Source organism: Triticum aestivum, chromosome 4B, assembly GCF_018294505.1.
Source record: "Triticum aestivum cultivar Chinese Spring chromosome 4B, IWGSC CS RefSeq v2.1, whole genome shotgun sequence".
NCBI lineage: Eukaryota > Viridiplantae > Streptophyta > Magnoliopsida > Poales > Poaceae > Triticum > Triticum aestivum.
This window is the reverse complement of record NC_057804.1, coordinates 86,079,901-86,092,633: the sequence shown is the minus strand read 5'-3', so window position 1 is coordinate 86,092,633 and position 12,733 is coordinate 86,079,901.

The following is a 12,733-nucleotide window of genomic DNA, read 5'->3' as shown; positions in this document are numbered from 1 at the left end:
TTTGAACCTCCACCAAACATAATGCTCATGAATGGTTGAATAGCTTCCATGAAATCGTAGAGCAATTTTCTATCTCCGGTCATATGATTTGTACATCCACTATCAATCACCCATTTCACTCCACCGGAGAAGTCAACCTACACACAATTAAGACTTGGTTAGAGGCACCCATTTTGCAATGGGTCCTCTCAAATTAGTCACAAGGGTCTTAGGGACCCAAATAACATAGAACCGGAATGCATTTCGAGGACCAACAAATTTTGCAAAAACTTCTCCATCCTTAGTCTTACGAAGTACATAGGATGGAGGCATGAACTCTTTAGGCTTGTTGAGAGTGGGCATGCCCCTTGTGGCCTCCCCACTCACAACCTTACCTTTCTCCTTGTGCCCTTCTCTTACAAATGTTTCTTTTAGAGGGGTTGTGCACTTTTGAGAGGACGTCTTCTTCTTGCTTGTGCTTGGGTCAAACCCAAGTCCCTCTTTGGCAAACACCTCATTGTGTTGGCTCAATATGTCATCAAGATTCTTTTGCCCTTGAGCACATGTCATGAGACCTTTCTCAATTTGAGCCTTGAGAAAATGATTTTCCTCAAGAATAGATGCTAGATCACTACTAGAGTTAGTAGTACAAGCATTAACATTGATAATAGGAGAAGAGTAAGCCTTGGCTAGAGTTTCAAGATAAGTAAGTTTGAGCGTCTCAGAACCCTTCGTAAGAATGATGAGCTCTCCTTCCTTAGTCTTGAGAGACACAGATAGAAGCTCACAACCCTTAGATAGAGAAGCATGAGACTTCACAAGCTTACTTTTATCATTCATTAACTCTTCACAAGAGTCAATAGCCTTTTTCAAGGAGGCAAGATCATTAGTGTGAACATCCATATTCGCACCAATTTTTAAGCATAGTTCATCATTTCGTGCTTCCTCATATTGAACTTTCCGCTCAAGGATTTCACATTTTTCCTTTTCCTCGGTGACGAGGGTTTTGAGTTCCTTAATGGTGATGGTGTGCTTACTCACCATCTCCATACGCATACGAAACATAGTGAGCTTCTTTCCTTTGAGGGAGCACATGAACTTATTAAGTTTAGCAATCATAGGATCATCTTGATCATCATCCTCATAACTATCCTCCGCATCAGGATACTCATCACTAGGAGTAGAAGGAGTGAAGAGAGGAGGATTTGATCGTGGAGTTACCTTGACCTTGTCAGAAGAGCTTTGGTCCTCTCCATCTTCAACCATGGCCTTTTCCATTAGGCACTTGTGAGCGTTGCCCTTGTAGTCTTTCATGTAGTTGTAGGTGACCACGTCACCACTCTTGTTTACTAACCTCAAGGTGTTTTGAGAGTCTTGAGCAACTCCGGCAACACCACTAACATCATCCGGATCGGATTCTTCTTGAGCAACCATTGCTTTTCCATCTCTCTTCTTGAGCTTGGAGTTCAAAGGATTTGGCAACTTCTTCTTGGGAAAGGTCTTGGGAAACCTTGGTTTATCTTCTCTCTTCTCATAAGGGCACTCGTTGGAGAAGTGGTTGGTTTCTTCACAGTTGTAGCATTTTCTTACTTTCTTCTTTTGAAATCTTCCCTTGAATTTTCCCACGCTAAACTTCTTGACAAAGAGAGCCATGTCTTCATATGAAGGGCCCTCATCGGATTCAATCTCATCACCATCTTCATCATCATCTTCTTCTTCTTCTTCTTCTTCTTCTTCTTCTTCACTTTGCTCACCTTCACATGCATGCTTGGCCTTCAATGCAAGATTGATCTTTGATGATGGGGAACCATGCATGGCAATATGTTTTGTTGCATTAGCCTTTGACTTTTCAAATAGTTGGAAGGTGGATATGATGTCATCTGTAGTCATTTCCTTGAAGGTATGGTGTTGTCTTATGTCCCACACCATTTGATGGTGATATGGGGCAAGAGCATGAAGCAACTTATCCACAAGGAATCGCTTAGTCATGTTGAATCCATCTTGTGTCTTGTCACACTCACATGACTCAATATCGGCAGTGAGAGTCATGAGACACTCATGGAGTTGATTGGGGATTTCACCTTTCTCCATACAAAAGTTTTGCAATTGCCCCTTGGCAATTTCATATTGAGCACTCCGGAGGGTGGAGGTGCCAGTCTTGGATCTTATAATACTTTCACATAGTTCCTTGGTACTTGTGATGTGTATGAACGGTCTCCTTTGCTTTTCATCCATAACTCTCCTTATACACATGATTGTAGTGTCATTGAGGTTCTTGTCATATATTTCTCTTGGTGTGGGGTTCTTTGGATCAACCACATGATAGCCATACTCCATGATCTCTAGCATCTCATCGTTTCCATGTCGAAGATGATCCTGCATAGCAACTCTCCACAAAGCAAAATCCGGAAGTGGCACTAAGTAAAGGAGGTTTGCCTTGAGGATTATATCTTGGTTTCTCAACCTGAGGTCTTGCATAAAGCCAAGGAACAATGGCGTGTTCATTGCTAGGAGGTTGTTGACCAAGTGATGGAGTATGCACAGTTGGCCTCGAAGCCGCACCACCCGAGAGTGGTGCAAGCACCGTGGACGACGTGGCTAATCTCATTTGGACCAAGGCCTCAAGGGAAGCATCATGCTCCTATTTTTTCTTAGCAAGAGCCCGTTCTAGATCCTCAAACGTAAAGGACTTGACTTCAGAGGAAGCCTCGCCTTTATCCTTCGGATCTACAACCAGGGGAGTCCCATCCGGGTTCATCTCGCTCTAGGGCGGTTAAGCCACAAGAATAGGGCACGAGGCTCTGATACCAATTGAAAGGATCGAGATGGACCTAGAGGGGGGGGGTTGAATAGGTACAACTACAAATTTTAATTATTACTTAGCAATTTTAGGCAATAGTGCGGAATATGAAGGTGAGGCTAACAATTGCAAGTGAGTACTAAATACTAAGCAAGTAACCTAAGCACATAAGTAAGCAAGCACAATATGATGTAAGTAAATGCAAAGAGACAAGTAACCACAAGTAGAGAGTTAGGGTTAGGAATAACCGCAACTCCGGGAGACGAGGATGTATGCCGATGTCCACTTCCTTGGAGGGAAGCTAGTCACCGTTAGAGAGGTGGATGTTATCATGAAGGCACACCAACGCCACGAAGGCTCACCCTATTCTCCCTTTGAGAGAACACCACGGAGGCATTTCTCAACCACTAGTGGTAGACCTTGGGGTGATCTCCAAACCCTTACAAACTTTCGGGGGGTAATCACAAAGGTTGATTCCTCTCCGAAAGACTCCTACCGCCTAGGAGTCTCCAACCTCCAAGAGTAATAAGAACGTTGGAAAAATCTCAAGACTTGCTCAAATCACAAATTCCTTTGGTGCAAAGAAGGGGAAGGAGTGGATTTATCACTTGATTGGAGAACTTCTCTGAAATGCTCCTAGAACACTTGGGAATCTAGGATTTGGTGTAGGTGATTGAGAGAGAGAGAGTGAGGAGTGTTCTTGGCAAGCTCAAAGTGAATGGTCAACCTTATCCCGTGGAAGGGAAAGGTATTTATATAGTGGGTGTGGAAAGGTGACCGTTTGGGACACATAAGTGCACATGATAGGTCAGACGTCCGGACAACATCGGACTCCGGTGGTACAAATAAGTTCGGACGTCCGACAATCATCGGACATCCGGCCACTGTGAATATGTGAGCCACAAACCAGTACACAAGACACGGACGTCCGAGACGGGCCGGACATCCGGAGCCCGGACGACCAGAGAGTCCGGAAATCCGTAAATACGGTTCTATTGTGAAAGTACCGAACGTCTGAGACCTGCCGGACGACCGGAGGTCGGACGTCCGGAGAGTTCCGGAAATCCGCAAATATCATTATGTAAAGGAACACCGGACGACCGGAGGGAGCCGGACGTCCGGACAGCTGAGAGGGACCGGACGTCCGTCGAGCACCGGACGTCCGTCGAGCACCGGGCGTCCGTCGAGCACCGGACGTCCGGAGACAAAGAATAGGAGCTATGGATTTTGAGCAAGTCTTTCAATAGATCCAACGATCCCCTCTTAATAGTGCGGGATCCCTATACTCAAGAACAAACCATAAACAAAATCAATGTCTTGTATCTCCATTCTTGAGTTATACGCTTTTTGTCCCTAGTCATGATCCATACACACGATCTTTGAGACATAATCCTGAGATATACTTGATAACCATGATTAGTCCCTAGCATACGTGTTGTCATCAACATCAAAATATCATTAAGGGCACGATTGCACTTTCAACAGGGGGACAGAAGAAGTCCCCCCCCCCAAGTTAAAACGATAAACATGATATATGCTACCCATATCCCTAAGAGGGAGCGCAAGCGCGCGCTTAGGGACGTCTACGCGATAGAGCCAGTCGCCCCAAAGTTCAACCCATGGTCATCCTTTCCGATCACCTTTGATCGTAGGACCATCCGACCAGTATCCGTCATGGCGGTTCAGTCGCACTGGTCCTCGACCCAATCATCGATGGGTTCCATCTAACGCGAGTCCTCATGGACGATGGCAGCAGCCTGAACCTGCTCTATCAGGATACAGTGCGCAAAATGGGTATCGATCCCTCAAGGATCAAGCCCACAAAAACCACCTTTAAAGGTGTCATACCAGGTGTAGAGGCCTGCTGTACAGGCTCGATCACACTGGAGGTGGTCTTCGGATCTCCGGACAACTTCCGAAGCGAGGAGTTGATCTTCGATATCGTCCCCTTCCGCAGTGGCTATCACACACTGCTCGGACGAACCGCATTCGCTCGATTCAATGCGGTGCCACACTATGCTTATCTCAAGCTCAAGATGCCCGGACCACGCGGTATCATAACAGTCAATGGAAACACGGAATGCTCCCTCCGTACCGAGGAGCATATCGCTGCCCTCGCAGTAGAAGCACAGAACGACCTTTTTAGGCAGAACATTAATTCGGCGGCCAAGCTCCCGGACACTGTTAAACAAGTCCAAACTACTCTGCAGCAGGACAGTCCAGCTCGTCAAGAGCTTGATTAGCAATTCGGCCTCCGCCCCAGTCCCGACCAAACGGCAGCGTTCATACCGCGCGTACATAACTACGCACTCAAAATACCATGGCCATAGACGGAGGCACACCTAGATCATGGTCCACAATACGGCTCGACCTATCCTGGACCCACATACTTTCACTTTTTCTTTTTCTTTTCAGGTTTCTTTTCTTCCCAGGCCTTTCCTGATGACCTGATTGTCGGACCTATCAGGGGACGGATACACCAAGACAGCAAGAAGCATTGACGTACAAGGGAATTTCCAGGTGGTCTCTTTAAATGATCGTTATACCTACTTTAAGGACCCACACGCAGCTCTCCCTTGACTGTGGCATCTTAAATAGCCCTTTTGCTTATCGCACTATTTGTACAAAATACACTTTGACGTATTAATCAAACTACAATGGAAAAAGGTTTGCGGCCCAATTTCTGCGGCATTAGCCTATTACTTCATTTTTTCTTTTTCTTGATATTCTTATCAATTGCACCCGTACACTCTGGTACGCCTTAATTCATCAGGGGCTTCATTATGCCCTATAATACGGCAACAAAGTCCGAACACTTTTTTACAGTATAGTTCAGCACCCCGAACTTATAGCATTATATGCATCGGCTCCAAATCATGTCTTTGGTCAAAAGTTGGGTTGCCCGGCTCCTGTGCTTACACCTTACGTTCCTCTATATCGGCTAGGGTAGTAAAGGGAGAACTACTGCGATTGTGTCCTGGTTCATCCGGATGAGCACCTCAGTAGAGAAAGCCGAAAACTAACTGTCATGATGCACCGTGAGCCAGTCAGCTGTTCGAGAGGTTGCAAATCTTTTGCGATTTTTTCCGCATTATGTGATGAATCGGTTTTTATCCGATCAGGTGTTTACAGCACCCCAAGTTTGGACTTACGAACACTAGGGGCTGCGCCTAAATTTCTATTGTCAAACTCCTATTGCTAAGTGAGGGTGATAAAGCCACATAGTCCAATTACCTCGTTCGTTGCGCTAAACACCTCCTTCAAGGACCAAACTTTGGAATAAAGAGTGTTTAGATTCATAACACCATCGTACTACCTACGTGGGGGCAGAAGGCGACGACTGGCCAACTCTCGGATTTAACACAACAGACGCACAGGAGATAAAATTTCAAATAACAAGAATTACATTACATCACAATCTTGCTTCATAGTACGCGGCAGGATAACATGAATGTATTCATCCAAAGATAACATCCTTAGCACATTGATACGTCTCCAGCGTATCTAAAATTTTTGATTGCACCATGCTACTTTATCTACTGTTTTAGGCAATATTGGGCTTTATTATCCACTTTTATATTATTTTTGGGACTAACCTATCAACCGGAGGCCCAGCCCAGATTTGTTGTTTATGCCTATTTCAGTGTTTCGAGGAAAAGGAATATCATACGGAGTCAAAACGGAACGAAATCAACTGGAGAAGTTATTTTTGGAAGGAAACCCACCTGATGGACTTGGACTCCATGTCAGAAGATACGGGAGGTGCTCACGAGGGTGGGGGGCACGCCCACCCCCCTAGGGCGCGCCCCCTGCCTCGTGGGGCCCCCGAAGCTCCACGGACGTACCCCTTGCACCCATATATACCTACGTACCCTAAAACTTCCAGAACAGAAGATAGATCGGGAGTTCCGCCACCGCAAGCCTTTGTAGCCACCAAAAACCTCTCGGGAGCCCTTCCCGGCACCCTGCCGGAGGGGGGGATCCTTCACCAGTGGCCATCTTCATCATCCCGGCGCTCTCCATGACGAGGAGGGAGTAGTTCACCCTCGAGGCTGAGGGTATGTACCAGTAGCTATGTGTTTGATCTCTCTCTCTCTCTCTCTCTCTCTCTCTCGTGTTCTCTCTCGTGTTCCCTCTATGGCATGATCTTGATGTATCCCGAGCTTTGCTATTGTAGTTGGATCTTATGATGTTTCTCCCCCTCTACTCTCTTGTGATGAATTGAGTTTCCCCTTTGAAGTTATCTTGTCGGATTGGGTCTTTTATGAGAACACTTGATGTATGTCTTCGTGATCAACTTGCGGGTTTCGTGACATTGGGAACCTATGCATAGGGGTTGGCACACGTTCTTGACTCTCCGGTAGTAGCTTTGGGGCACTCTTTGAAGTACTTTTATGTTGGTTGGATGAATCTGAGATTGTGTGATGCATATCGTATAATCATGCCCACGGATACTTGAGGTGACAATGGAGTATCTAGGTGACATTAGGGTTTTGGTTGATTTGTGTCTTAAGGTGTTATTCTAGTACGAACTCTTTTATAGATCGATCCGAAAGAATAACTTTGAGGTGGTTTCGTACCCTACCATAATCTCTACGTTTGTTCTCCGCTATTAGTGGCTTTGGAGTGACTCTTTGTTGCATGTTGAGGGCTTGTCATATGATCTATCTATGTTATTATTGTTGAGAGAACTTGCACTAGTGAAAGTATGAACCCTAGGCCTTGTTTCCTATCATTGCAATACCGTTTACGCTCACTTTTACCATTAGTTACCTTGCTGTTTTTATTATTTCAGATTACAAAAACCTATTTCTACCATCCATATTGCACTTGTATCACCATCTCTTCGCCGAACTAGTGCACCTATACAATTTACCATTGTATTGGGTGTGTTGGGGATACAAGAGACTCTTTGTTATTTGGTTGCAGGGTTGTTTGAGAGAGACCATCTTCATCCTACGCCTCCTACGGATTGATAAACCTTAGGTCATCCACTTGAGGGAAATTTTCTACTGTCCTACAAACCTGTGCACTTGCAGGCCCAACAACGTCTACAAGAAGAAGGTTGTGTAGTAGACATCAAGCTCTTTTCTGGCGCCATTGCCGGGGAGGCTAGGTAAACGGTACTCACACCCCGTCCACTAAGCTCTTTTCTGGCGAGGTGAGTGCTTGAAGGTATATCTTTAGATCTTGCAATCGAATCTTTTTGTTTCTTGTTTTATCACTAGTTTAGTCTATAAAAGAAAACTACAAAAAAATGGAGTTAAGTTTGTCATACGCTTCATCTTTTTAATATCTTTCGTGAGAATGATGGAAAGGAAAATTGTGCTCAAGTTCTAGAAGAAGAATTACATAGAATGCTTGGCATAAAATATGTGAATGATGAGCATGATTGCAATGTTGTTAGTATGAATTCCCTGAATACCCATGATGCTAATGATATGCAAAGGCACAAGCTTGGGGAAGCTATGTTTGATGGAGATAATATTTTTTGTCCCCCAAGCTCTGATGAGCAAATTTACTATAATGAAAGCATGCCTCCTATCTATGATGATTATTGTGATGCCATGTATGCCTTAAAGAATAATGATAACCATGAAACGTGTCATCTTGATCTTAATTTTCAATCACATGATAGTTATTTTGTTGAGTTTGCTCCCACTACTATTCATGAGAAGAAATTTGCTTATGTTGAGAGTAGTAAATTTTCTATGCTTGTAGATCATGAAAAGAATGCTTTAGGTTCTGTTTATATTGTTGAATTCATTCATGGTGCTACTGAAAATTATTATGAGAGAGGAACATATGCTTGTAGGAATTGCAACAATATCAAGTTTCCTCCCTATGTGCTAAAATTCTTGAAGCTGTGCTTGTGTTACCTTCCTATGCTAGTTGATTATTGTTCCCATAAGTTGTTTGCTCACAAAATCCCTATGCATAGGAATTGGGTTAGACTCAAATGTGCTAGTCATATTCTTCATGATGCTCCCGTTATGTTTCAATTCTTATCTTTTATGTGAGCATCATTGCCATCATCATGCCTAGCTAGAAAAGCATTAAAGAAAAGCGCTTGTTGGGAGACAACCCAATATTTATCCTTACTGTTTTTGTGTGTCCACATGATTATGCTACTGTAGTAATCATGTTTTATAAAAAAAATTCAATAAAGTGCCAAGTAGAACCTTTGGGAAGACTCGGGGTAAAGTTTATGTGATCTTGCTGTAAAAAACAGAAACTTTTGCGCTCACGAGAATAGCTGCCATTTTTTACAGAAGAGTAATTTTAGGTTGATTCTTTTTGCAGATTATTAATAGACAAATTTCTCAGGTCAAGCAATTTATTTAATAATTTTTGGGGTTCCAGAAGTATACGTTTTATATAGATTACTACAGACTGTTCTGTTTTTGACAGATTGTGTTTTCTATGTGTTGTTTGCTTATTTTGATGCATCTATGGCTAGTATTAAGTGGTATGAACCATATAGAAGTTAAAATACAGTAGACATTACACCAATATTAATTTAGAATGAGTTCATTACAGTACCTAAATGGTGGTTTTATTTTCTTATACTAACGGAGCTTACGAGTTTTGTTTTGAGTTTTGTGTGGTTGAAGTTTTCAAGTTTTGGGTAAAGATTCGATGGACTATGGAATAAGTAGTGGAAAGAGCCTAAGCTTGGGGATTCCCAAGGCACCCCAAGGTAATATACAAGGACAACTAAGAGCCTAAGCTTGGGGATGCCCCGGAAGGCATCCCCTCTTTCGTCTTCGTCTATCGGTAACTTTACTTGGAGCTATATTTTTATTCGCCACATGATATGTGTTTTGCTTGGAGCATCATTTTCTTTTGTAAGTTTTTGCTTGCTGTTAGTTAGAATAATGTTGTGCATCTTTATTTTCAATAAAAAAGTCAAGGATAGCCTTTGCCATGCTTATTTTGCTTGTATACATGTTGCTGTTTGAAAACAGAAAGTTACCACTGTTGCAAAAATTCCCTAGAAAAGTCAGAGAATGATATAACATTGAATCTTTTTGCATATTAAGATCTGATAAATTTATTACAGTGGGAATTTTAGTTAATAATTTTTGGAGTCAGGGAAGTATTGTTACTCTTGCATTCTTTACAGACTGTACTGTTTTGACAGATTGCTGTTATGGTTGCATTGTTTGCATATGTTTGCTTGTTTAATGATTCTATTTGAGGATAGGAGTATTAAATATGCAGAGACATTTAGTACTCAATGTTGAATAATAATGTTAGTAATTTGTTACAGTAGAAAATGATAAGGTTTTGCATTGGCTTATACTAACCTATCTCACGAGTTCTTGTTGAGTTTGTTGTGAATGAAGCTTTTGATAAAAAGAGAAACCATGATATGAGAGGAATTAAGGAGACACAAAAGTTCAAGATTGGGGATGCCCAAGGCACCCCAAGATAATATTTCAATAAGTCTCAAGCATCTAAGCTTGGGGATGCCCCGGTAGGCATCCCACCTTTCTTCTTCAACAACTATCGGTTAGTATCGGTTGAGCCTAAGTTTTTGCTTCTTCACATGAGTTGTGCTATCCTTACAATGTCATTTTGTTTTGCTTTGCTTGCTGTTTGAATAAAGTATCAAGATCTGAAATTCTTCAATGAGAGAGAGTCTTCACATAGTTGCATAATTATTTAGCTACTCATTGATCTTCACTTATATCTTTCAGAGTAGTTTGTCATTTGCTCTAGTACTTCACTTATATCTTTTAGAGCACAATGGTGGTTTTATTTTGAAGAAACAGATGAACTCTCATGCTTCACTTATATTATTTTGAGAGTCTTTGATAGCATGGTAATTTACTTAACATTAATATACTTGGTATTCAATATATGTGAAACTTTCTTTTGAGTGCGTTGAATACTAAGATAAGTTTGATGCTTGATAATTGTTTTGAGATATGGAGGTGATAATATCAAAGCGATGCTAGTTGGGTGATTATGAATTTAAAGAATTCTTGTGTTGAAGTTTGTGATTCCCGTAGCATGCACGTATGGTGAACTGCTTTGTGATGAAGTTGGAGCACAATTTTATTTATTGGTTGTCTTCCTTATGAGTGGCGGTCGGGGACGAGCGATGGTCTTTTCCTACCAATCTATCCCCCTAGGAGCATGCGTGCAGTGCTTTGGTTTTTGATGACTTCTAAATTTTTGCAACAAGTGCATGAATTCTTTTGATTAATGTTGAGTCCATGGATTATGCGCACCCTTTCACCCTTCCATTATTGCTAGCCTCTCTAATACCGCGCACTTTTCGCCGGTATCATACACCACCATATACCTTCCTCAAAACAACCACCATACCTACCTATCATGGCATTTCCATAGCCATTCTGAGATATATTGCCATGCAACTTTCCACCGTTCCGTTCATATGACACACATTACTTTTGTTATATTGCTTTTTGCATGAACATGTAGTTGACATTGTATTTGTGGCAAAGCCACCATTCATATTATTTCATACATGTCACTCTTGATTCATTGCATATCCCGGTAAACCGCTGGAGGCATTCATATAGAGTCATATTTTGTTCTAAGTATCGAGTTGTAATTGTTGAGTTGTAAGAAAAATAAAAAGTGTGATGATCATCATTATTAGAGCATTGTCCCAGTGAGGAAAGGATGATGGAGACTATGATTCCCCCATAAGTCGGGATGAGATTCCGGACGAAAAATAAAATAAAAAAAGAGAAAAAAAGAGGCCATAAAAAAAGGGAAAAGGCCCAAAGAAAAAAAATGAGAGAAAAAGAGAGAAGGGACAATGTTACTATCCTTTTACCACACTTGTGCTTCAAAGTAGCACCATGATCTTCATAATAGAGAGTCTCATATGTTGTCACTTTCATATACTAGTGGGAATTTTTCATTATAGAACTTGGCTTGTATATTCCAATGACGGGCTTCCTCAAATGCCCTAGGTCTTCATGAGCAAGCGAGTTGGATGCACACCCACTTAGTTCCTTTTGTTGAGCTTTCATATACTTATAGCTCTAGTGCATCCGTTGCATGGAAATCCCTACTCACTCACATTGATATCTATTAATGGGCATCTCCATAGCCCGTTGATACGCCTAGTTGATGTGAGACTATCTTCTCCTTTTTGTCCTCTCCACAACCACCATTCTATTCCACATATAGTGCTATGTCCATGGCTCACGCTCATGTATTGCGTGAAAGTTGAAAGAGTTTGAGATTATTAAAGTATGAAACAATTGCTTGGCTTGTCATCGGGGTTGTGCATGATTTAAATATTTTATGTGATGAAGATAGAGCAATAGCCAGACTATATGATTTTGTAGGGATAACTTTCTTTGGCCATGTTATTTTGAGAAGACATAATTGCTTATTTAGTATGCTTGAAGTATTATTATTTTTATGTCAATATGAACTTTTGTCTTGAATCTTTCGGATCTGAATATTCATACCTCAATTAAGAAGATTTACATTGAAATTATGCCAAAGTAGCACTCCGCATAAAAAATTCTTTTTTATCATTTACCTACTCGAGGATGAGCAGGAATTAAGCTTGGGGATGCTTGATACGTCTCCAACGTATCTATAATTTTTGATTGCTCCATGCTACTTTATCTACTGTTTTAGGCAATATTGGGCTTTATTATCCACTTTTATATTATTTTTGGGACTAACCTATTAACCGGAGGGCCAGCCCAGATTTGCTGTTTTATGCCTATTTCAGTGTTTCGAGGAAAAGGAATATCAGACGGAGTCAAAACAGAACGAAATCAACTGGAGAAGTTATTTTTGGAAGGAAACCCACCTGATGGACTTGGACTCCACGTCAGAAGATATGGGAGGTGCTCACGAGGGTGGGGGGCGCGCCCACCCCCTAGGGCGCGCCCCTGCCTCATGGGACCCCCGAAGCTCCACCGACGTACCCCTTGCACCCATATATACCTA